The sequence below is a fragment of the Microtus oregoni genome, unplaced genomic scaffold (genome assembly GCF_018167655.1).
Source record: "Microtus oregoni isolate MIOR12 unplaced genomic scaffold, Mior012 000025F_ref0000491, whole genome shotgun sequence".
In the NCBI taxonomy this organism is placed as follows: domain Eukaryota; kingdom Metazoa; phylum Chordata; class Mammalia; order Rodentia; family Cricetidae; genus Microtus; species Microtus oregoni.
In genome coordinates, this window is record NW_024543084.1 from 7221621 (window position 1) to 7246916 (window position 25296).

The 25296-nt window shown below is 36.3% G+C and overlaps 2 long non-coding RNA genes across 2 annotated transcripts; both read left to right on the forward strand.

Moving 5' to 3' along the window:
• Window positions 1-5621: 5621 nt before the first annotated feature.
• Window positions 5622-9115, forward strand: LOC121462607. Its single transcript, XR_005976345.1, has 3 exons — window positions 5622-5633; window positions 7445-7509; window positions 9043-9115. It is a non-coding gene; the product is annotated as an uncharacterized LOC121462607 (long non-coding RNA).
• LOC121462608 lies at window positions 9105-22157 on the forward strand. The gene is made up of 3 exons (XR_005976346.1): window positions 9105-9140; window positions 17321-17391; window positions 22114-22157. It is a non-coding gene; the product is annotated as an uncharacterized LOC121462608 (long non-coding RNA).
• Window positions 22158-25296: the final 3139 nt, after the last annotated feature.

Sequence of the window (25296 nt, forward strand, 5' to 3'; positions counted from 1 at the left end):
AAATAACCATTCTATTAATCATGATTCCAAACTGTTGTGGGATTGTTTGTGACTTACGATTTCAAGTTTCTAGGAATAGTCTTGAGTACCTCAAAGTCAGTGACTGTTGCATATCCTGCATTCCATATTCCTTCTTTTACAAAAGAGCTTCCATGTGTATAGAGGACTAAGGCAGGGGTTTCTAATGGTTGATATGAGAGAGCAGGGTGAACTATATAGCTATCCATCAGGATATCCTCCCAAGAGTGGATAAGCTTTCCTTTCTATTCTGGTAAATAGGTGGCTGAGTTTAGGTTTTGACAGATCTTGAGGGTGATTTTGGGTGCTTCCAACATGAGGTCCAATGTTTAAGAAGTCTGGTATTAGTCAGCCAGAGATTTCCCTTTAGAAATTAGAATAGTTCCTATGTTAGAAGGCATATGGACTATAAAGGGATGGCTGAGAGTAAAATCTTGAGCTTCGGGAGTGTTGTTAAGTATTATGCTGGTTTAGCAATTGTAGGTTCTCTTCCAAGATCCATGATTACAACTATCCTTGGGTAGTTGACTAGATTTCTAGTACCAGTAATGATTTCCATCTTGTTGATTGCACCTTTGGTTACTACCAAGGTATACATGCCAGTATCATACACTTAAGATTGTAGTGCTATGGTAGCTGTGGTGAGTCCTTGAAGAAGAGGGATGTATCCTAATCTTTCCTTCTTTTATATTTATTGCCCGCATTTCTACTTAAAGTTCCTGTACATTGTTTTCCATTTAATGGTTCAAAAACACTGTACACAGTTATCCCATCTCTATTACCCTCCATGGTATCCATCTACTATCATGGTTTCTGCAGTTACTCCAAGTTATGCACTTATATCTAAAAATATGCTGCTAGAAACCACAGGTAAGAGTGAATACATAGTCAGTTACTCCCACAATACAGAACAGAACTGAATCTATAGATTGCTTTTGGTAGGATGGCTGTTTTCACAGCCTTAGTCCTACTAATTCATGAGCATGAAATTCCTCTCCATCTGATATCTTCTTCAATATCTTGAAGTTTTTGTTATTAAAGTCTTTCACTTACTTGGCTAGCATTATCTAGAGATATTTTAACTTTTAGACTATTGTGAAAAGTACTGTTTTTCTGAATTCCTTCTCAGGAAGAGTGTCATCTGTATACATGAAGGCTACTAATTTGGATATGTTAAACTTTAATCCTATTACTTTGCTTAAAATTATATCAGCTGTAGAAGTTTCTTGGTGGTGTCTTTAGGGCCTTTTCATATAAAGTCAATTATCTGCAAATAAAGACACTATAACCTCCTCTTTCCCTATTTGTATACCTTTTATCTCCTGCAAATGCCTTTTTACTCTTGCCAAGACTTTGAGTTCTATACTTAATAAGTGTGGATAAAAAGGACATCCTGATGATTTCTGTGAACTAAATTCATTTCTCTCTGTTTAGGATCATATTGGCTCTGGATTTTTATACCTCATTTTCACAAGGTGTAACTTCTCTGTATTTCAAGCATACACAAGAAAGCCAAAATTCCCTAACCAATTAATTTAAAATATACAATTTTGTAACTCAGAAGTATTACTTACAGGAAATATCCATTCACATTTGACATTGCAATATTTCTATGACTTTTGAAGTAACGATTTCTGCATTTTCAGAATACTACTTAAGACTGAACTGTACATATTCTGCATGTACAATAAGAGAGCTAAATGAGAAAACTTTTTAACAATTTATGATGTCTCAATATTTTGTTCCAGAAAAATAATTAGGCAATCCATTTATGTGGGGGGAAAGTTCATACTAACTTGAGAGCTTTAGAATGGTCAGTCTATGATCCACTGGCCCTGTTGCTCATGGATCTGTAGTACCATAATAGATCATGGTTGAAATATATGGTAGAAAAGGCCCATTAGGCTCAGTGGATTAGGTAATTAATTTTTCCTCATCTTTTATCAGTTTGTGAGAATTTCATACAATGAACTTCACCTCCTCTCCCAGCTCCTCCCAGATCTGCTCCCTTTGCATATCCAGCCCACACTGTGTTCTCTTTTAAAAAATATTCCGTTGGTACTGATCATACATTTTTTGGATGTGTGGCTTTCACTGGAGGGTGGTCAATCCACCAGAAAATCCTTAAAAGAAAACTGACTCTCTTTCTTCTAGCAGTTACCAGATATTTACTAATAGATTCGTATCTATGTGGGGGACCTCATACCATTTTCCATCTCAGTGCTAATATTCTGTCTTCCCTGAACCTGTGCAGGTCTTGTGCATGTTGTTTTTACTCCTGTTAATTCACACGTACAGCTGCTCTACTAATGTGGGATTCCCCTCTGTAAGCTATGAATATGTTTTATTACCATTGGTTATTAAAGAAGATGTTTCAGCCAATGGCTTAGAAGAGTAAAGCCAGGTGGGAAATCTGAACAGAAATATAGAGAGAAAGTAGGCAGAGACAGAGAGATGCCATGTAGCTGCTGAAGGAAAAAGATACCAGCCACCAGCCAGCACCTTACTACTAGGCCACAACCTCATGGCAATACACAAATTAATAGAAATTGGTTAATTTAAGATGTAAGAGTTATCTAGAAATATGCTTAGGCTATTGGTCAAACAGTTTTGTAATTGATATAGTTTCTGTGTTGTTATTCAGGTCTGAGAAACCAGGAAACGAATGAGTAGTCTCTGTCTACAAAATGGTGCACCAACATGAGTCAACTACATTCACATAAATCCTGAGAGAACTTGGGAAGGAATTCTAGACACAAAAGAATAGAGTTAAGGATGACCTCTTGGTGGCCATACTATTTTTTTTTCCAGAATTGCCGTTTGCTAGAAGTAAGCAGAGATGCAGCACAGTTCCTTTAGGAGAAGGCTTCCTGACTCAACAGTAGCAGCAAAAACTGCACGGTTCCTTTGAGAAGGCTTCCTGGTTTGTGCTAATTGCATGAATAGCTCTGGCTGTTTCAGGAGGCTGAACACTTGAATGGAGTTTGTGGGCAGTATGCTCCAAGTTACTTGGTGGCAGCATGGGCCAACTATTTCCCAGAGATGAGGCGGTAAGCACAACTCCCTCCCTGTGGTCCCAGAGCTAATAATGAACTATTTCTGCCATGTTAGGTCTAGAGAGGTGGAACCAGCTTCCAGGGCTGCCCCAACCACACTGCTTACCATTTCAAGTGCTTCTGGTGAGAAAATGGTTACAGATACATAATAAAGACAGATTAAGACAGAAAAAAATCTCTAAACAGATAACAGTGTGCTTAAAAATGGACATATGATTGAGGGAGAGAAGAAAGAGTATAGACAGTTATAAATAAATATTTTTAAAAAATAAAATGAAGTCTTCAAAGAGACAGAGTATAGATAGTCATAGATTAAAAGAGTAAAGAAAAATAAGCCACATAAAAATGGAAAATACACAGAGAGTCTGAATTATGTATATTATTGTGCTTTCTTTGAATGTTTTGACTGTGAATGAGCTAAGTACTGAGATATTTCATTGTATGGGCTGCTAAGCTAACCCAACATATATATTTTAAAGGTACCTTGACTTCAAAATTTGGGTCCAAGGATATGTTGATTTGGAAAAAAAAAGGTTCTGCTTTTGTTTCCACAAAGGATAGAAAACTGTGGATTCCTTACTGACTAATATGATTTGATCAAACAAGACCCCCTGAAGCAATGGCCCAAATGGTTCAACATCCAGCTTCAGGACTGCTGGTTGAGATGGACCTACAATACAATATACCCCATAGAAGACCTGATTAATAACACCCCCAATCAGGAGGAAGTAGTCCAGAGAACAATGCCCAAATTCCCTAAATGATTGTTTATAAATATTTGTTTACATTTAAACGGGAATATGCTATAGAGATGAATACTTTGCATTGCTATGGATCTTGGTTTATTGATACAAATTTGCAGTCAATTTTGTTATATATATATATATATATCTGCTCTTAATTAAGGTATTGTGTTTGTGCAACTCATTTAAAATGTATAATTAAGAAATATAGGTTACTAGATAGTTGTCTATAATAGTAAAGCTTATAGTAATGTTAGTAAGGTTTTCTAGATGTACAGAGATATATTTCAGATGGATAGGTATTCTTCAAACCTTCCAAAGACTTGCAGAATATGACATTTAAATGTTTTAAGAGCTTAAACTTTTCTCAACAATGAGACACACCCACTCCAGGCAGCATCAATTTACTTCAACAGGATGATAGGCATCAAAGAGGCTCCTTATAGAGTTGGTTAACCATTTGGGCAAGAAACTGCTCTGGTCTGGACTGCTTGATGATATGGTGTATGAACTGGACATGTAGTACCCACAGAAAAATGACTACTGAACTTGTCTAAAGGTGAGACAGTCTTTCAGGATTCCTGTTTCATGAAAGAGTCTACCAGACATTTTTTTCAGATTACAGAAGAAAGTGACTGACAAACTGACAATAAAGGTAAAATAGTCTTTCAAATTTCCTGCACCATGGAAAAGTCTACTGAGTACTATGGGCCTGTAGGCTGAAGATGAATGCCCCAATCTTACAAAAGAACTTTGGGTGACTATCCAGACAGTGAGATGTCTCTGTCAATTCTAGAGTTTTAAATGTTGCTTACAATATACTTTGTGTTAACTTACATAATTTTATATCCTTCTGGGGTCTTTGACAGAGTTGAATAATAAATAGTTATGATTATAGTTTTCCTTAGTTATGATAAAAGATAAAATAAATATAAATATTGTAACTGTAATTCTTACTTGATACTGCTTTTGTTGTATGTAATTTTTCTATTTAAAGTTAAAACCTTTCTTTTTATTTATATGGAAAAAGAAATATGATGTGGGTTTCTTCTCTGTATGCTATGAATATGTTTTATTACCATTGGTTATTAAAGAAACTGTTTCAGCCAATGGCTTTGTAGAATAAAGCCAGGCAGGAAATATGAACAGAGATATAGAGAGAAAGTAGGTGGAGTCAGAGAGATGCCATGTAGCTGCTCGAATGTGAAGGACGCCAGCTGCCAGCCAGCACCTTGCAGTGGGCCACAGCCTTGTGGAAATACACAGATTAAGAGAAATGGTTTAATTTAAGATATAAGAGGTAGCTAGAAATATACCTATGCTATTGGACAAATAGTGTTGTAATTAATATAGTTTCTGTGTTATTAATCAGGTCTGGGTGGCAAGGAAATGAATGAGCAGTCTCCACATACACTCTACTATGCCCGTAAAACATCATTTCCTTAGTCATCCACTGCCTATGGCTCTTAGAATCCTTCTGCTCCTCTTTTGCAGTGATCACCAAGCCTTGAGAAAAAGGAGTGTGATACAGATATTCCATTTAGAACTAAGTAGTTCATAGTCTTTTCTCCTCTGCACTTTGATCAGTTCCATCTGTATCATCTACAGCAAAGGGGAGTTTCTCTAATGAAATTGACAAATTCCTGTATCTATGCATATAATATTTGTTTAGTATGGTGTCCAGCTACCATAGTAATAGTAGTAGGTTTCCCCCTAAGATCTATGGATAAGACTGATAATTGTTTTTTCTCCTTAGGTAGCAAGCATAACACATTCTGGTACTATGAAAGCTAACAACTAGGGATGAATCTTCAAGGTGAGTACAGACTTGATTTCTCTGACTTTATTTTCTGTGACTCAAGTATGTGATGCCTTCAGCAATAGGGCCTTACTGTCAAGTTCTTGGGAATAACCAAGAACATTGGCAATAATTGTTAATATTTGATAGTCTATGGGAAATCACTTGCCAACAACTCCAAAAGAAGTGGCATGCTTCTGTTACTGAGTTTATTATTTGCTAGGTTCTAGTATCTGAAAGTGTTGGGAGGCCCTGTGGTCAGAGGGTGCAATCTACCATGGCTTGACAGCTCCCTCTGAGCTTGGCAACATGGAGGAGTGCTTTCCTCTGGCAGAGGGCTTCCTGTTCTCTAACCAACCTTGACACAGTTCCCTACAAGCGCCCTTCCTCTGCTGCCAATATGGTAATTAGGTAAGATGCTCTAGCTATTTTGATAGGGCCATGCTGCTACTAACCAAGCTATATGACAGGAGCATACCACTTAATGCCAACTAGGTGATTTCCCAACTATCATCTCCAATTCCATATATCCCCTATAATCTGGAATAAAGCTGAGCTGCCTCACTGAGGATGTCTCCTGGAAGGCTATTCATGTTCACAGGATCATTCAAAACTACCTGTACCACTTTGTCTTCGTGGGCTGGTGGCCAATGGACCATAAGGAAAAAAGGGACCCCACAGAGAAGGTGTTGTTGCCCTGTTATAGGAAAACTCCATTTAAACTATTTTTATAAGTATATCTGTATAATTTTAAGAAACTTCAACAGTAGGTTTCCACATGAAGATATTTTTCAAAATATCTTTAGTGTTAGCCATGCCTGCCTATAGTCCCTCATCCATACTTCCCTCCCATTGTCTTTTCTCATTTGTGGATGTTAGGCTTGAATCTTCAGATATGTGTGCTCCATTTGCAATACCTACAAAAGCCAGGGAATTACTAAGGGACCATAGGGGAAGGGATTCTAGGAAAAGAAAATAGAATGAAATGGTATGAAGCTTTAAAGGGGAATGGCGGTATATAATAACCTTTTTGAAATTCTTTTCTGATGTAGTCTATAATTCAAACTGGAAAGGGATTAAGTTATTTCATTTTCATTGTGAAATATGGTAATTAATTACCATATTGGTAATTTTCATTGTGAAGAATTCAAAAACATTGCCTCTATTTTGACTTTGGGGTTTACTATGTGAAAATAGATACAATAAAAATCTCATAGTTTCTAGAAAGTTATTTTCTCTGTATAATCCTCCCCCCCTTTTTGAGACAATATCACTCAATAGTCCATTCTGGCTTCAAAATGTAGTAAACATTCTATTTTACCACTCCCAGCTTCTTAAAAAGTATATATATAGTATATGCAAGTGTACATATGTACACACATATACATATGTGCATATAGTATATGCAAGTGTACATATGTACACACATATACATATGCGCATATAGTATATGCAAGTGTACATATGTACACACATATACACATGCACATATAGTATATGCAAGTGTACATATGTACACACATATACATATGCACATATAGTATTTCTTTTCATTCTAGCCACTTATCACTAAAAAAACCCTGCATGTTTACATAAAGTCTTATTGTACTTCATTTCCAAATGTCTTTTATTTTCCGTTTGATTTTTATTTTTCTTTATTTATTTGTTTGATCTAGGACAGACAAAAGATATACACTTACTTTGGAAGAAAACATGACTATATTCCTAAATATTTACTTAATGCTTTAAGCCAATTTGGAAAACAAAGAGATATTTACAAAACAGGACAGGAGACAAAACACTCATTTTGATTCTTTGTCCTGTGGCAGGTACACTCTTTAAAGCACGTATATGACTGGAAATGGATCTTTCCAATGTCAGTCTTCAGAAGCAAGTAAGATGTGAATACATTTCGTACTTCCGTGCTCTGTTGGTGTGCGTTACTCAGGACAATTGGTACCTAAAAGTGCTAACCTCATTGAATTTACGAACTTCTCATTGAGCCAAATTTCTACAATGCAGAAAAGACAGGATGAAATGGTTGTAACATGGAGAAATCCCCACAAGTAGGAGGACAGGGGAGCCTGTGTGCTGCTGGTGGGTTTCTTCCAGAAATAAACTTTCCAGTTGACTCATAAGCTAGCATAGCATAGTATTTTTATGGGACTGCTGAGTATGTAAATGAGTGGGCATCTGATTCTTGTGCTTGATCTTGGGCTTTTTTCCTCTGTTGGATTGCCTTGTGTAGCCTTGATGTTACAGTTTTCGTTTTATTTTGTTTTCTAAAAAAAAAAAGATACAATTATGCAAATCCTTGTAGCTGATGATAAAAGATAAGAATCGTAATCACATCTTATCTACTTCTATAGTATCTTCTTAATCAGTATTTTTGAAAAAAGTAATACATTTATGTTCTATACACTGTTAGAAGATGATAGAAACATGCAGGCTAGATTTGTTGATTCTCTAAATGAACAGTATTTGCCTGAAGACTAACTTTCACCCACAACAGGCCTAGAGTATCAAACATCAATGTTTTGTGTGTTAAACTAGTAAGATTTGGTTTTGTTTCTTATATATAACCCATATCATCAAATCTATAACATGTTTTAACTAACCTAAAAATCTAAATATGAATTACTGAGCTCCTAAGATGAGGTATACACCTATAATTTTCAAACTCAGGATGATAAATCAAAATATCTCAAGTTCAAAACTTGTGTGGGATATATGACAAGACAATTCAATAGAAAAGAAAAACATTAGAACGTGGTAGATTCTTATGTTTTTTTGGTTGTGGTTTTTCAAGACAGAATTTCTCTGTAGTTTGGAGCCTGTCCTGAAATGACTTCCTGTAGACCAGACTTGCTTCGAATTCACAAAGATCTGCCTGCCTTTGCCTCCAGAGTGCTACCATCACCCAGGGAATTCTTATTATTTTAATATTGGTAATACTCTGTATTTTCTTATAGGAAAAAAGCAGCAAAATAATAAATTAATTATTTTTGTTATTGTTACTAAATTTCTTATAAGAATTTTTGTCTTGTGTGTGTATATTTATACATACACACACTTATGTATATATGTATTATGTATGTATGTACAAATGTGAGTATACATAATTGTGTGCATACAAATATCAGGGGATAACCTCAGCACCCTTATATGCTACCCATTTTTTGTGAAAGCATCAAGGTTTCTTATTGGCCTGTAACTTTCCTAGTAGACTCAGCTGGTGAGCAAGTCATCTATCTCAGCTCTGAGATTACCAGTATAGACCACTACACTTGATGACTATGAGTTCTGGGCTTCAATTTCATGTCTTTGTCACTGCAAGGTAAATTGTCTCCTCAGCCTGCAAGAAGCAACTGAGGGGTAAAAACTTTATATGGGCTCATTTTTGACAGACACTGTTCATTGTGTTTAGGGAGGCACAATTCATGAGAAAGTGGCAGGAGCAGCTCACAGCTGTGGATGGAGGAATTTGCTCACATCTAGGCAAATCAAGAAGCAGAGAGTGAACATGTAAGGCACTCAACTGGCTTTTTCTTTCTTTTTATTCAATCTATGACTCTACAGCATATAGAATAGTGCCATCCACATATGGAGTACCTCTTCTCTTCTCATTTGCATCTCTCATAGACACACCCAAGGTATACATCATTGAGTAATTCTTTAATCAGGTTGTTGATGGAAATTAACTATGATGAATGTTTGCATAAATAAAGAAATATGGATATCAGCTCCAAGGATATTTAATCTAGAGATGTTTAAAGTTTTTATCTCTTTTAAAAATAAAAATAAGCTACTGTTTTTCTTTTGTTATTTTTGTGATTGTGGGGATTGAAACTAGGTCATAATTATACTAGGCAAATATTTGCTATGCCTTTGAGCTATTTTCCAGCCAAATGAGATTTTAATGTAACAAATCATATGGAAATTATAGGAATGTGCTGTTAAAATATTATCACCAGCACTTTTGAAATTTTTATTTTAAGACATTGATTTCAAGATATCTACATTTCCTAAAAAAACTTTAAAGACTAAATTACCTTGTTCAAAAATAAGGATGATACACAAACCTACCAGTGGAGTCAGAAATTTAACTTGTAAGTATCTTTGCCCATGCTGTTATTGTGAAGAGTCAAATGTTTAATATCATAAAATAATAAAGTGTACCCAAGTGTTGTGAGATCTTTTTGAAATGAACACTCTGATAACAAAGAGAATAGAAGAAAGGAGATGTCACTGGTAGCCTGAATCCAGGATAGCTCCTGAAAGGCTTCAACCCCAGGCTCAATTTGTATTCTCATACTCTAAAACCACAAGGTAAGGCAGGAAAGCAGGCACGATCTTAGAGAAGTGTGAGCGGCCACTAGCAGGTTGTCCCAGGCAATGTCCCTTTGTTTCAGATGTTTCTTTAAGTCATCCTGTTTTGTTTAGCAAGTTGTGGTGATTCAGTAAGAATGGCCCCCATAGGGTCATATATTTGACTGTTTAGTCACGAAGGAGTGCAATTGTTTGATAACTAGAAGGATTAGGAGGTGTGGCCTTGTTGGAGGAAGTGTCACCGGGAGGAGGCTTTAATGTTTCAAAAAGTCCAAGACATGGCCAGGTGGTGTGGGAAGTCCTTCTGTCTATGTGTTGCTTTTATTGGTTAATGAATAAAGCTGTTTCAGCCAGTGGCTTAGCGGAATAAAGAAAGGTGGGAGTTCTTAGGAGATAGAGGAGGAGAGAGTAGGCAGAGGCAGGGAGATGCCATGTGGCCGCCAGAGGAGAAAGATGTGAGCCACCAGCCAGAGCTTTGCCAAGAGGCCATGTGCTTCATGGTAAAACATAAAATAGAAATGGGTTAATTTATGGTGTAAGAGATAGCCAATAAGAAGCTAGCACCAATAATCGAAACAATGATTTAATTAATACAGTTTCTGTGTGATTATTTTGGGAGTTATAGCGGCCTGGAAATAAATGAGCAGTCTCCAATAACAGGTAATAATTGTCAGGAAGGTTGGTATAAGCTTAGAAAAGTTCATTGAGCTCTTTGATCTATGTTACAGATTTCAAATGCTCTTCCTCTTTATGTAGGTACACACATGCTCTTGTTGTCCTTAGAGAACTCATTTTCTACTTTGTCTTCCCAAAATCCATACTCCTGTCCTTCTTATGCTGGACAAGGCTTACTATAGGTCTCTAATAGAACCTGAAAAGGTAAGGGAATAATTAGTTTTATTATCATTACATATAGAATATAGAATTGATTTTCTTGACTTATAATTGGCATTGTATGCCAAGCTCTTAGATCATGTAAGTCTGTTTTCTGACATACTTATCTATATAAGGCATGATCTCTCTTTTCTGTACTGAAATATTCCTCAGGTGCATTTCATTGGGCTGTATTTCTAGTTCCATTTGGCTTATACCAACCTTCCTGTGGACTTTTGAGGATCTAGCAGGAAACTTATTGGGTAGATAGTTGTAATCAGTGTCATAAAGATTCATGATGCCATTCTCTTCCAGTCATTGCCCTTGAGCTGCTACATATTTTAACTTTGAGACAATGGGCTTCCTGCTTGAGCTAGTTGCTTAATTTCCTGATATAATCTTGTTCTTTACAGTATGATATTAGCTTCTTTTTATTACTAATGCAATTTGCTATGATATAGCATGTTTCAGGTGTTGGACTGCCTAACTGGTATAATGCTTTTTTTTCCCCTTGAAGTAAATACCCATGCATTTTTTTCATTGTTTTAATGAAAATACACCAAAATAATATATTTATTATTATTTGACCATGTCCCTCAAATTTCATTTGTTATAAGCTTAATCTCTAAAGTCGTGTATTTATGGTATTTGGCAGTGAATCCTTCGAAGATAATTAGATTGAGATAAGTTCATCCCATTATTAGACTAGTGACTTTATAAGACAAGAGCGAGACCTGACCTGTAATACTCTGTCACACTGTATGGAGTGGAGTGTTTAGCCTGGTCATGATGCCGCAGAAATTCCATCACCAGAGTAAGTTGGGTCTTTGTATTTGAAATTATTAGTTTTTAGAACTGTACAAAGAAATCCTTAGATATTATAGCTACCCCTATTCTGTGATATTTGGTTCAAGGAATAACAAACAGGCTATGATAGTACTGAGTCTCTAGTTTATCCTAAAAGTTTCAAGTGTGATGGGAATTAAGATATTCATAAATCCCCTTGAAATTATTACTCAGTTGCTCTATGAAATTGTGTTTTCCATTTAAATAACTTGTCTCTTCATCTCTAGAATGTGACTTTTTCATTAAACCTCAAATATCTTCCTGAGCTAAAAAAGAATTTGTTGTCTCCATACCTGGGGCACTTTGCACTCCCTAGACCTTCAGAAGGTTTTTCTTTCCACAAGGTCCAATTCAGAGGCTACATTTTAAAAATGTTTTTGAACCAGCGTTTGACCCAGTTGATCAAAAACTATGATGCTGACATCTCAATACTTTGATTTAATAGATTCTGAGGGCTAGTATCAAAATTGTCATGACTGACTGGCATCTTATATCACTTTTATAGTTCCCTTCCAGTTCCCGGTAGATGTTTCTAACCACAAGTTTGGATCTTCTTTAGCCTGTGAGAATTAGTTTTCAAGCTTGCTTTAATCATTCATACCTATAATCCAAGCACTTAAGAAGTGGAGAACTAGGGTCCACAGCTAGCCTGGGGTACATGAGACCTTGTCTCAACTTAAAAAAAAAATCAGAAAAAAAAGGAGGAGGAAGATGAATAAAGGTGGAGGAGGAGAAAGAAAAAATTAAAAAGAAGAAGAGAATATTTTCCTTTCTGTTATGCCTTGTTGGGTCCCTAGAGGACAGGCCTTAGCACCCCCACTTGATCTGTTCTGCACTCTTGTGCTTGGTTGTTCCAAAAACAAGAGCAAAAAGAAGAACAAAACAATCTGTTGTTTTCAGCAATGTTTCTAAAGATGCTTACCCCTATGGTGATGAGCTTCTTGTTTTTGCTGGCTCAGCCTCCCCTGCTGAGGGCTATATATACTGTGTGAGAAAGTGGAATAAAGGCTTGTCTGCAGAACCTGAAGTTGTGTTGTGTGTTAATCCTGATGTCCCTTGCTCAGAAGAACTACAATTGCCATGCTGGCGTGGCGATGCCTTTTCTTCATTTGTGATCAGAAATTTGTTTTCTATAATATACAAAAAAACAAAACAAAACAAAACAAAAAAACCACAGAGAGGCATTTGTGGTTCAGACTTCCAGTAGCTTGTCCTTTGTAAGGAGGAAAATATTCATCTTGAGGACTTGATTATGGCATGTGCAGGTGTAGGCAGTGAGGGGACTGCACAGCTCCATAATGTCCCTTTCAGCAGGCTGAGGAATTCACCTAATCATATAGGGACAAGGACTCAGAACAAAGCAGAACCATGATGTTAGCATAGAAAAGAACTGCAAGCCAATCCCTGTAGTGATACTTCATTTGTAATTTAATAAATAAATCTTGTTTGAAGATCAGAGAGTAAAACAACCCCACTGATCAACCTTATAGACCAGGCAGTGGTGACACACGCCTTTAATGCCAGTAGCCACACTAGTTTGCCATAGAAACCAGGTGGTAGTGGTGTACACCTTTAATCCCAGCCCTAAAGAGGAATATAAGGGAGGAGAAGATAGCTTTCACATACAGTCTCCTTCTGAGATTCCTGGAGGCAGGATTGTCATTTCAGACTGAGGTAGAGGTAAGAGTCAGTGGCTGACAGTTATGCTTTTTTGCCCTTGAGGTTAAATCCCAATATTTGCCTCTGAATCATGTAATCATGCTACATTCGCCCATTGAAGCAGAGTTGAGGATTTTATTAAGGGTACTTTAATACAGACTTAAGTATGAGAGCTAAGAGGAAAAATAGAGATTAAGGAGAACACAGTATGTACTGCGATCATGGATGTGGATTTTTCTGAGACAAAGTAACGGAAAGTAAGTGAACACATGTGGACAGAGTCTCCTCAGATCTGTCAAAATTACTCATTTTAGTACTAGCCATATATACCACTTTGGTGGCTCTCAAGTTATATCTCACAAGGTTATAAAACACCCCCTCTTTTCACCTTCTTTTGATTATTGATATTATGATCTCTCTGTGGCTCTGGCAATGCCTTGGGTGGAGTTATACTTTGATAAAGTAAAACCAGAGACAATTAAAGTTGTGAAAGAGGCAAGGTGTTTCTGCTGAGATTCTTAGAAAACTGCAGGTTTAAACTGGAAAGGGAACAAAGTCCTTAAACAATTGTTAATTAAACTAAATTCTTTCTTCTTTATCCTACAGTCTTCAGCAAGATTCCTGGTTGAGGGTTTTCCTCTCCCTTTTCAGACCCCTAAGATTTCCCCTATCTTTCTATTATTCTTCATAAGAACCTGGAGTAGGGTCATTGGTATTCCTGCTTCCTGGACTACGGGAAAAACATCTTTGTCCATTAAACTGCTTGTAAGCATTGTGTGAGGCATTGAGTACTTCTGTCAATACTGTTCTTTTTTTTTGTTTTGTTTTTCGAGACAGGGTTTCTCTGTAGCTTTGGTGCCCATCCCGGAACTAGCTCTTGTAGACCAGGCTGGCCTCGAACTCCCAGAGATCCGCCTGCCTCTGCCTCCCGAGTGCTGGGATTAAAGGTGTGCGCCACCACCTCCCGGCTCAATACTGTTCTTAAAGTGGTCTTGCTTTTGTCCTTTTAATTAAAGCCAAATGATGGCAGATGGCTATTTCTCCACAACCCTTTATCCTTTCTCTCTTGGAATCCTAAAGATAGAAAAGAAAAAAAAACTTAGAAAAAGCTTGCTGATTGGCCCCCATTGATAGCTATAATACTCCTCAAGTGACCTGGACATAGTCTCTTCTCTTCTAATGTTGAATAAACTTTTATTAGTTTATTTTGGAAACCCCCTTAGTTTAAATTGCTTTAGTGTGAACAGTTATGTTTTTATAAAAATAACACATTCTTCCTACAAACGAAAAATGGATCTAATTGGTTAATTTATTGTTTTTCTTATTTACACGTGATTTCTTGCTTCAATTTGAACGTCCTGGGGGAAATCCGGCTGTTCACCATGGAATGTCCTCAGCTCATCCCCCTCCTCCACCGTGTTCTAACTCTTGTTGGTTTTATTCTCACTCTGGCCTTTTTTTTTTCTCTTTTGCCAGAAACTCATGAGAGTTTTACTGTGTAACCATACAAATAATGGAAGTTCTAGTAAATTTGAACAGTTAATATGACAGTTCCAAGTTTCTGGATATTATGTCCCTTAGTCACTAGAAAGCAACTTCTAAAGTTTAGCAACCAATTTTCTACTATGTCAAGCTCTACCCTAAACAGCTTGGGAAGAATGAGGTCCAGCTTTATTCATGTTAGCAGTTAGCTTTAAAAATATACGCATTCCCTTCTCACATTCTTATCTCAAGCTGCAGCCTCCAGCCCAGTCCCAGAGACATATGGCTCTGTATTTCTTGGAAGATTTGCAGCTGCTCCTGACTGCTCCACATCCCTTGAGTCCAGCTGCAATGCTAGCTAATTACTCCAGTCTGAAGAGTCGAGCTGCATGCACATGTGCTTCTCTAATACTGGAATGCAAATCTTTGTTAATGACAAGTATTTTTGTGTGTGCTTAACAGCAGAGCTACAAAGAAAAATCTGAGTTAACTGTTTTTGCTATATTGCACCATAAGTATTGAAAGTACGTGGCTTTAATTACTGTGGAGCACTAAATATTTAAAAATATTTTTGCCCCAAAGTACTTTTACTCAACAACATCACCGGTACTGGCGCATAGTTTGTCAACAAGAAAGAAGAACGAATCAAAGTGAAATATTAACTTTCTCTTAGTGCCAGGGGGGCAACGTTACTAATTCTTAAGCTACTCCTATTTATTTTACAAACAACCTTATGTAGAATACTAATAGAGAAAATTAAGACATAAGTTGAGGTATTTGGGATGCAAAACCATGTTGTTTAAAGAACCTAAATAAAATATCAGTCATTTTGCCATATTTATGTCCATTAAAGCTGGAGAAAAGACAGTTTTGGAGGGCTTGCTGAGCCCAGCCTTAAAATAAACATTAAGGGGAAAAATTGTTAAGGAAACGGGTAACTTAAAATTTGGAGAAAAATCTCAAAGGAAAGCACAAGAGAGAGAGAGAGAGAGAGAGAGAGAGAGAGAGAGAGAGAGAATTAATGTTGGAAGAAATACAAAACATAAATAAATATATATACAGGCAGATATTTTTAAAGCATTTGTTTGTTCTAGAAAACCATTTATAGGTGCTCTTGATGAGTAGTTCAATAAAAAAAAAAGTAGCTTAGGGCTACTGAAAGCTGTTTTACACCGAATAGTTTGGGAGCAAAAATGCTATTGCATGTACCAGGAATCTATTAAATAACTGAGACACTGAGACACAGTATCACCCTAAAGTACATTATGAGACATTAAAATTTGAGTGTACTAACAAGTGCAAGATAATTAAGCATATAACTGTGAATTATTGTTGGAAAATTGTCATTTTGGAAAACCTTGTATAGAATTCCCGAACAATAATTTTACAGTTACAAGAACAGTGTAGGGCCTGGTTATTATGCATCCTAACTATATCATGTAAAAGAAAATCCTTCATATATGAGTTAAACATCTTTCAGTCATTGGCAGGGTCAGAAACAGGGGCATAGATGAGAGTGATCTGCTGAATGTAAGGTTGAAGGAGATCTAATGGATAATTTAGCAGAGGTCATTCCTCATTTCTGCTAAAGAATCTCTCTGGGCTTACATAACCTTATAACCACTTTGCTTTTTCTTTCTTTAAACTATTACTGTATTCATAAGATACTTACCTTCCAAGAATAGACTTGTGTTTCAAAGACAAATTATGCTTACCTTCCAAGAACAGGCCTGCATTTCAAATACAAATTATGATTCCTTTGTAGGATGCATTGATGAGCCCTTGACTAAATGAGACTGGACATTATATAGAGTATGAATTTGCTTCATTTCTGTGTCTGTGCCACATGGACAGAGTAAGACATAGTATCTATATCATTATCCGTGTTGATCAGGTCCCAAATCTGAGTTCTATGACTTTCATTAGGCTTCCTGCCTTTCATTAACTAATGTGTGTACCTATTTTTATATACACTTACTTGCGTATGTATACCTATTGTAGGAATGTAAATTTAATCCAACATGGTTTTTCAATAGTAATCTTCTTATATCTTTCCTTCCACCCATTAATGAACATCTGTGGCTTCCCTTCTTGGAATACCATAAAGCCATTAGATTTACTAGCTTAGAAAAATGATCCATTCTCCTGTTTGTTAGAATCTCTGTACAGCTGCCCCGACTAATTTACTAACAAAGTGAATGTGTGTTTTATTTGATCAGCAGTGATTCCTGAGCCCTAAGTTGTGGAAAAAGAAAATATGAATGTTGTCAATGTGAATGGAGCCAAAGGAGAAAAAGTGTCTTAATTGTAATCTATCCCAGTACTTGCTAGGACCAAGTATCATACTGAGAACATTTCCTGTGCACTCGTTACAACTCACTCCCCACATGCCACAAATGCTAGGCCTGAAAAGGTGAACTGGATATCTTGTAAAACTCCCAGTTCCTAAGTTTACAGTGGATTTGTCTTTGGTAACTTCAAATTCCTGAAGGAAATTCTCTGCTCCATCCACTCAGAATGTCCCCGTGATGAACCATAAATGCCTACTGGAAATTGATGAGAGCAATTGGATTCAACACCAGATGGGGTAGGCCTGGACTTTTCTATTCTGTCAACAGCCTTTTTCCTTGAGTGTTTCCTTATTTGATGTCATGTCTCGTTAGGTAAACTAATTTACAAAGATAACATTTAATTTGTTGTCACTTTCTGCATCTAACACATTATTAATTAATGACTTAAAAGGATTGTAGCTACAAATATTCTCCATTTTGCTGGGTCCCCAGGACCAGTTTCTCTCCGCGCACCAGTCCCACTGACTAGCTCCTATAGCCACTTCTGAAATAATCATTCTGAGGCTTAATATTAATTACATATTCTTTGACCTATTAGCTCAGGCTTCTTATTAACTAACTCTTACATTTTAAATTAACCCACTTCTATTATTTTATATTTTATCATGAGGGTCATGGTTTGTTACCTCTTGTTTCTTGGGCGGCTACATGGTGTCTGCCTGACTCTGCCTTCTTTCTCCCTGCATTCAGTTTAGTTTTCCCACTTGCCTATGTTCTGCCCTGCCATCAGCTGAAACAGCTTTTTTTATTAACCAATGGTAATAAAGCATATTCATATCATGCAGAGGGCAATCTTACATCAAAGGATTAATTTTTGCATATGAGTATCCAACTAGTAATAACTGGGATACATGGAAAATAGAAAGGACCACGGGGAATGGGAAGAAAAAAACTCTGCTGAAAGGATGGCAAGACCTAGGTGCAATGAAGTGGGAGAGGGCAAAATGGTGAAAGAACTTAACTGGAGAAGGGAGAGAGAGGATAATTCTATGGGAAAGGAAGGGAAGAGAAGGACATATTACTAAAGATGGATGAAAAACAAGCATTATTTTCTAAGATTACTTTAAAATGCATACATAATATATGTAATATATAGTTTAAATAGAGTTATACCTCATGAAGAGATAATGCTCTCCCTATAGCTATCTATGTCTCACAAAACGGCAGTGACAGGCAAGGGAAATTTCTCTTTGGGTTCTTAGGTAGGGCCAAGAGTACCCCAACATATAAATAAGCCATTGCCATTGCCCTTCAATGCCTCCAAGAACTTGAAGGTTCTGCCTTTTCCTTTGTTTGTTTGCTTTTTGCTGAGGACACTACAATACTAGGAGGAATGGAGTTGGTACTGATCTGAAAGCCTCCTCCCTAAGGGATAGCTCTTGTTATATCAAAAGGTGCTGTGAAATATGTCAAGGGAGAAAATTGACCAATAACCAAACCATCTGTAAAGCCAGTGAACTATAGCAATTACTAGCCCTTATATACGTTCCAAATAGGACAATATTGGCATTGGATCTAAGACTCTTCATTGAAAGGGAACCATTGCCTGGTCTTGTAAACTTCAGTAGCCATGATTAAAGAGGTCATAGCCATGAAGGGAGAGCCTACTATTATGATTTTTTAACCAAATACATTTCTAATAATTTAAGTACTTATCTTTATACATACAGATACTTGTAGCTCTTCTCAACAAATAAACTTTTTTTTTGCTGCAAATGGAGCCTACTACAGAGATTCATAATAAGAGAAAATTCAGAGAAGAAATGATCCAGGGATGCCTCGCCCTCATTGATATATCTAAAATCCACCCTCTACATCTAAGCATCAAACATCATCAAGGAAGAAGAAGCATAAAGATTATAAGAACCAAATAATCATGATGCCTGTAAGAGATAGTTTCTTTTAGACATAACAGGGATGCTGAAATTATGAAAAATCAACAATATGATAACCTAACAATACCTGTATAATTGCACCAGTCAACATGCCAAAATGGATGGTGGAAATTTTACAAGGTCACCCAAGAGCTATAGATAATCAATGGCTGCTGATAAAGGAAGATTCGGTCTTTTTAGAGATGAACCCCTTACCGGTGGTCAGCCCTAAACACATATACACCTGAAAAATGCTAAATGGTTATACATGCACATATGCATGTATATATTATAATTATAGAACAAGAGGGATGGGGGACATAAGGAAAGTTGGAGGTGGGAGGGAGGGTGGGAAAGATGTCAGTAGAGAACTTATATGTAAAATTTTAAAAATTAAAAAGTAAAATGAAATGAATGCACAAGTATACTTTAAAAAGATGATACATGTGTAGGGTATTAGCAAATTGAAAAGTACATCTTTTGCCTTATGAAATCTTCACAATCATTCAGTTAGGAATGGTAAATCTCTACTTGGCAAATAAGATAACTAAGGACCTGAGGCATAAAGATTAAGCGACTTCTTTGAAGTCATACTTTTGAAGTCTGACAAAACCAGATTTAGGTAAATTGCTTAGATCCTTAAATACTTTTGTTAAAATTGTCAAGTCATACTATCATCCCTGGAAGATAAACCTCAACAGAAATCTTAAATTTTAACATCCCTTTAAGGAGTACAGTTTGCAAAATACATAATCCTAAATGCACATGGTTAGCACTGCTTGACTTGCCCAAAGTAGCAAAAAGACATGAGGATGAAACTAACAGAGAAATTCTCTGTATCACGCTGACATGAGCTAGTATGATCTCAGCTCCGTCTTCACAGCAGTTTCATACTAAAACTCGGCGTTTATCACAGATAACAGGGAGTGTGCCTGTAACAGCCACCGCAGTTCAGTTTCTAACAATGTACAAAAACAATGCCTCCGAGCACCATTGTGTGTCTGTGCATCTATGATCAAGTCTTTAATTTCAGATCATGAAAGAGATCTGAAAAAGTATTGTGAATCACATTTTACAAGAGATGAAACGGCAAATGGTCAAATCTACTGGGATATGGCAACAACCGTGCTTCTTTTTTCACTAGCTGATTAATTTGAAAAATGTTTATTGAAAAGATTTTTTGTTTGTTTGTTCTAGGTACTGGAAGAGAGCAGTAGAATAGTAAAAAAAAAGCAACACAAATAAAAGAAGGGAAGGAGAAGAACAAAAATTATTGCTCTACTGAGTTTATATTCTGTGGCAATGGGCAAAACGAAAGGGTAAATTGTAGAATATGTGAAAAGTAATGGCATGTATGAGAAAAAATAGGCAAGAAGGACAGGGAAGCAGCTCTTGGGGGACTAGACAGTGACTGGACAGCTAATTTCTTAGTAGGTGACCCTTTAAACAATAATTTGAAGAAAATGAAAGAGTATATGAGAATATTTGGAGAAAGTCTATGCAAAGATCTTAAATCTGCACTCTAATGATACCTTTGAGAGTCCAGAGCCAGCTTGTTTGGGACAGAATGACAAGAGTAGATTGCAAAGGCTTACAATCAGGTCTATACAGATCCTGGCATAATCTTTGATTCCTACTCGAATTGAAGTGATTGGAGAATTTAGAGCCATAGAGTTCTACCTTCGGGCTTAGTTTTTATTGATTTTTGATTTTTAAGAACATTTATTTATTGAATGTTTGTGTGTAGACCTGAGTGTATGTGTACCACAAGTGTGCAGGAGCCTGCTGAGCCCAGAAAATGGCCCTGGATCCCCTAAAGCTGGAGTAATAGGAGTTTGTAAGCTGATGTGTGGGTGTCAGGAAATGAACTTGGGTCTTCTGAAAGAGTTAGAAGTCTCTTTAACCACTGAATCACCTCTCTAGTCCCTGGGCTTAGTAGTCAGTGTTAGTTTTAAAGTTAATTTTAACATTTTAGGTTACTCCCTGGGTTTGGGGAAGAATGGAGTAGACGGAGGCAGGATGGATGGAATCAGGGAAACCAGGTGGAAGGTCATCCCAACCAATATTTCTTGGGAGAGGATATGGTGCTTCGGATTAGTTGATAGTTACAGAAATGGTTTGAAGTGGGGTGAATGCTGGCTGTATTTTGAAGATGGATTCTGAAGATGGATTTAAGAACCCTTGAGGTATTACAATTGGGATGAAAAATAAACTACAACAGTTTCAAAGTTTTTAGCTTGAGCAATTCAAAAGAAAGCTTTTCCGTTAATGAGAAGCATATTTGCAAGAGTAAGAGCTTATTTGGAGAAAGATGAAAACTTAGGATCAGACGTATTTCTCCTGAGATGTCTGCCTGAAACACAAGCAGTGTTGTCATAGGCATTGAATATAAATCTATACATTAGGTAAAAATAATCAAACTAGAAAATATAGTGAACACCAGGGTTTAGGTGATATTTTAAAGTTATAGTAAAATTAACGGAAGGGGGAAAAGATGCAGGGACAAGGAGAAATCCAGAGACTTGAGTCCTAGTATAAATTCTGTCTTGAATTCTTAAAACATAAAATAGAGTATTGATTGAAGGCCATTGAAGTTAAATCTACATTAGGACACTAGACATAGAATTTCCAAATTCTCTCAAAAATTAGTCATCTATTATAGAGTAAGCTTGATTTTAACTGTTAGTAGAATTGGAGCATTCTTCGCATTCTTGGGATAAGATGAAGGTAACATTTTGCAGAGCTTGCCTCCACACATAACAGCTTGAGTTCTGACACTGGCTCTTTGCTACTGAGCACTTCCTCAACATATACTATTGCTCCCTGAGCAGTCAACCTCCCTCATATGATGTAGTATCACAGTACGAGGTGTGTGTGTGTGTGTGTGTGTGTGTGTGTGTGTATGCAATGCTTTGTAACTTTCAGATAGCTGTGGGATTGTTATAGTTTTTGATAAATGAGATTTTATGCTAGTGTGTTTAAAGGTAGATCAGTCCACAAAAGCCTTTTATTCTCTTCTCTTAAGGAATGGTTCAAGGATTCAAATAAATCATTGGGTGCTTATGTACAATGTGAATTTTCTAGGAATTCTGATTCACTCTGTCTGGAAGGGAGCCTAAGAATTTGCACAGCAAGTAATTGTGAAGCTGACTCAGAACTAAAATCAGAAGCCACTTGTGACAAAGTATGAGTGATTCAGCCCGACCAAAAAAAAAAAAAAAAAAGTATGGCCTTGAAAGGAGCTTAAAGTGGATTGTGTTAAGGTAAACAAAACATCCCTTGAAGAATAGACTAGATGAATCTTTTGTAAGCAGTTTTTCTAATCTTTGGCTTTATCACATCCCTAGGAAGCCACCTGTGAAGTGTGTTTTGTTATTGAAGAAAATGAAGTAGCCCTTTGAGAAGGCAAGTGTGGCATTCTTCTCTAGGAAGCAGGATTTTACTAGTTGACTTTTAAAGACTTGGCAAGTTATGTTTTTAAAACCAAACAAGAAATACACAAAGAAATAGAGCCTTCCGTTGCTATAAATTCTCAGACTCTGAGTATTTTTAAAGTAAAGAAAAATCAAAGAATTAGCTCAGATTTTTAAATTTTCTCCTGCTTTAATCCCGGGTCATCTGCTATAATAAAACATTTTTTAAAAACTCTTTTCACACTTTCTTTAGATAAATGTTTCAACTCAATTTTGAGTACCAAGTCATTAACCTGAACTCTAAACCACTGAACAGTTGCATGAGAAATGCTATATAGAGGCTGGACTGGAAGAACTCTCTAAGTTCTGTAAGTCTAAACTTAACTAAGTTTATAGAGGACTAACTAACTGTTACGATAAATTGCACATGTTTGCCAGTGAGTTCCAAATTTCACCTCTATGTTTCCTTCCTGGAATAAAGGCAGAGACAAACAGTAACACTACAGCGTTATTCCATTTTAAAATCACTTATAGGTTCCAAATACTTATCAAATGCCTGAATTGCAATTGCAGAAAGCTGTATGATATTTGAAACAAATGGCTATAATTTCTGTCTATATACTTTCCAAACACCTACTGTTTTGTCTTGAGTTTTTAGTGTGAATTTGTCTGAGAATTGCTATGTAATGATTTAACAATGGCATTCGTAAGTGTACATCTTTGTCGGGATTGCAAAAATCCATCAGTCATGGTAAAACAAAGTTCTGAGGTAGGCATATTTTACTGCAAGATAATATCCCCTATTCAGGCATTGCTTCCTAAGAACTACATTATCTAACTATAGCAGAAGGCATAGCATTTTCTAATGCAAATAATGAAAGGAACTGTAGTTTATAATAAACTATATTGTGTTGCTCATGTCATTTTTAAATAACAAGGTTAATAAGAAAAGAAGTAATTATAAGTAATATTACAGCAATAACAAAATCATATCTAACATTGTATACCGATAACTCTCTAAAATTAGTGTCTGTAATAAATAACTGCAATAATCTCAAAGCTTATGTCAGTGAATGCTTTCTAAGTTTATCTGAAGGAAATCTTTCCCCTATAAAAACCTACTGAAGACATTCACCTGTAAGATTAATTTTTTATCAGTCCCAGGATATATTTCCTTTCTCCTAGTTAGAGTAATTCCCTTTGGGGAATTACTTTTTCCCCATGGGTTGAAGCTTTATAAGAGGCAATCAAATATTTCCTGTCCCTTGGGTGCTTGTGTAAGTGGTAAATGCATGAACTAACAGTAGTTCTTGTCCAAATTTAGACTCTCAGAGGAAGTTGTATAAAGGTAGGGAAGAAAAAAACCTCATCGCATAGGACTGGCCTAATAAAGCCTGTGTCTGCTTCTTTCTACCAAGTTCTTGCACCTGCCTCTCTGTGGTCTTTTCCGAGTATACCTCTGAAATTATTTGTTTGGGGTTTTTGTTGTTGTTGTTTTGGTTTGGTTTTTAATTTTTTGAGACAGGGTTTCTCTGTGTAACCATCCTGGCTGACATGGAACATGCTTGGTAGACCAAGCTGCCTTCAAACTCACTGAGTTTCTCCTGCCTGTGCCTTCCAAGTGCTTGGATTAAAAGCATGCACTTCCACAGCCTGGCTATTTGTTCATTTCTATAAATTGCCAATATGCTTACAATAAGTGACTTTTATTTTTTAAAAATTTTTAGTACTAGCCTTTTTTGCTGACTTTTAATTGACATGCAAGATCTTTTACTTTTTAATATGTATTGTATTTAGTATTTTAACTGTTATCAGTCATTATTCCACTGATGTGTGCATGTGTATCTACCTGATTGCATCCTTGTGTCATATAAAAGGCACATATAAATAATAAGTTTCTGCCAACACTTTTATGAGGCCCTGATCTTTCCCTGATAAGGAATAATACTGATATATATTAGAGAACATATGCATTATAAGTAGTGTCCCTTAAATATGTTCAATTCATTGTGAGCTTATAAATCCCACTTTAGTTGAATGAAAAGGAAAAGAAACTTTCACAGATATAACACAAAGCTAAATACATACTGACCTTATTACAGATTTGTATATATTAATGTCATTCTTAGTACTAGGTAGAAATCAACATATAAAAGATTGTAAAAATATACAAAGACAACATTTTGAGAATGTACATATAATTTTTTTCAGTAGACTTAGTAAGATTTTTTAAATGTATATCTATCATTTTGAAGCTCAAAGAATGGGATTTTGAACTAGCCTTGTCTCTACCATTGTATAACCTAACATATTCATTTAATACTTCATGGACTTAATTTTCATGAGTGTGAATATTTCCTGGGAGAGTAGGAATAAATGTCTACTTATCCCCAAAAGGGAACCAATGACAGAACAAAGAAATAATTTCACCTAAGTCTAGTTTGGTGAACCACTGAGTTTGTTGGGGTGACTTACAAGAGCCTGGACAGCTTCAGGAAAGTACAGCATCAAAGTCTCTCTTCCTTTGTAAGGTGTGATTGCTTGTTTGAAGACAGGCAGAGCTGTGTGAGCTGGATGAACAGTCTCCATTTCTATTGTACTTTCTTATGGGAGAAAAATGTACACAAGTCACTCAGGGGCTTCGGTAAATGGGAAAAGTTTGATCTTTCCCTTGAACCATTTTATTATTTATATCTTCCATGAACTGCAGTTTAGAGCTTTAATGTTTCCCAGAGACTCACAAGCACTGAATTTCCCATTCCATTCATTTCTTCCATAGGAACCGTGTTTTAATACAAATCTTGTCATATTTGCTATTGAATAGGTCCCCTTACCTACTTCTTTTCTTTTTCCC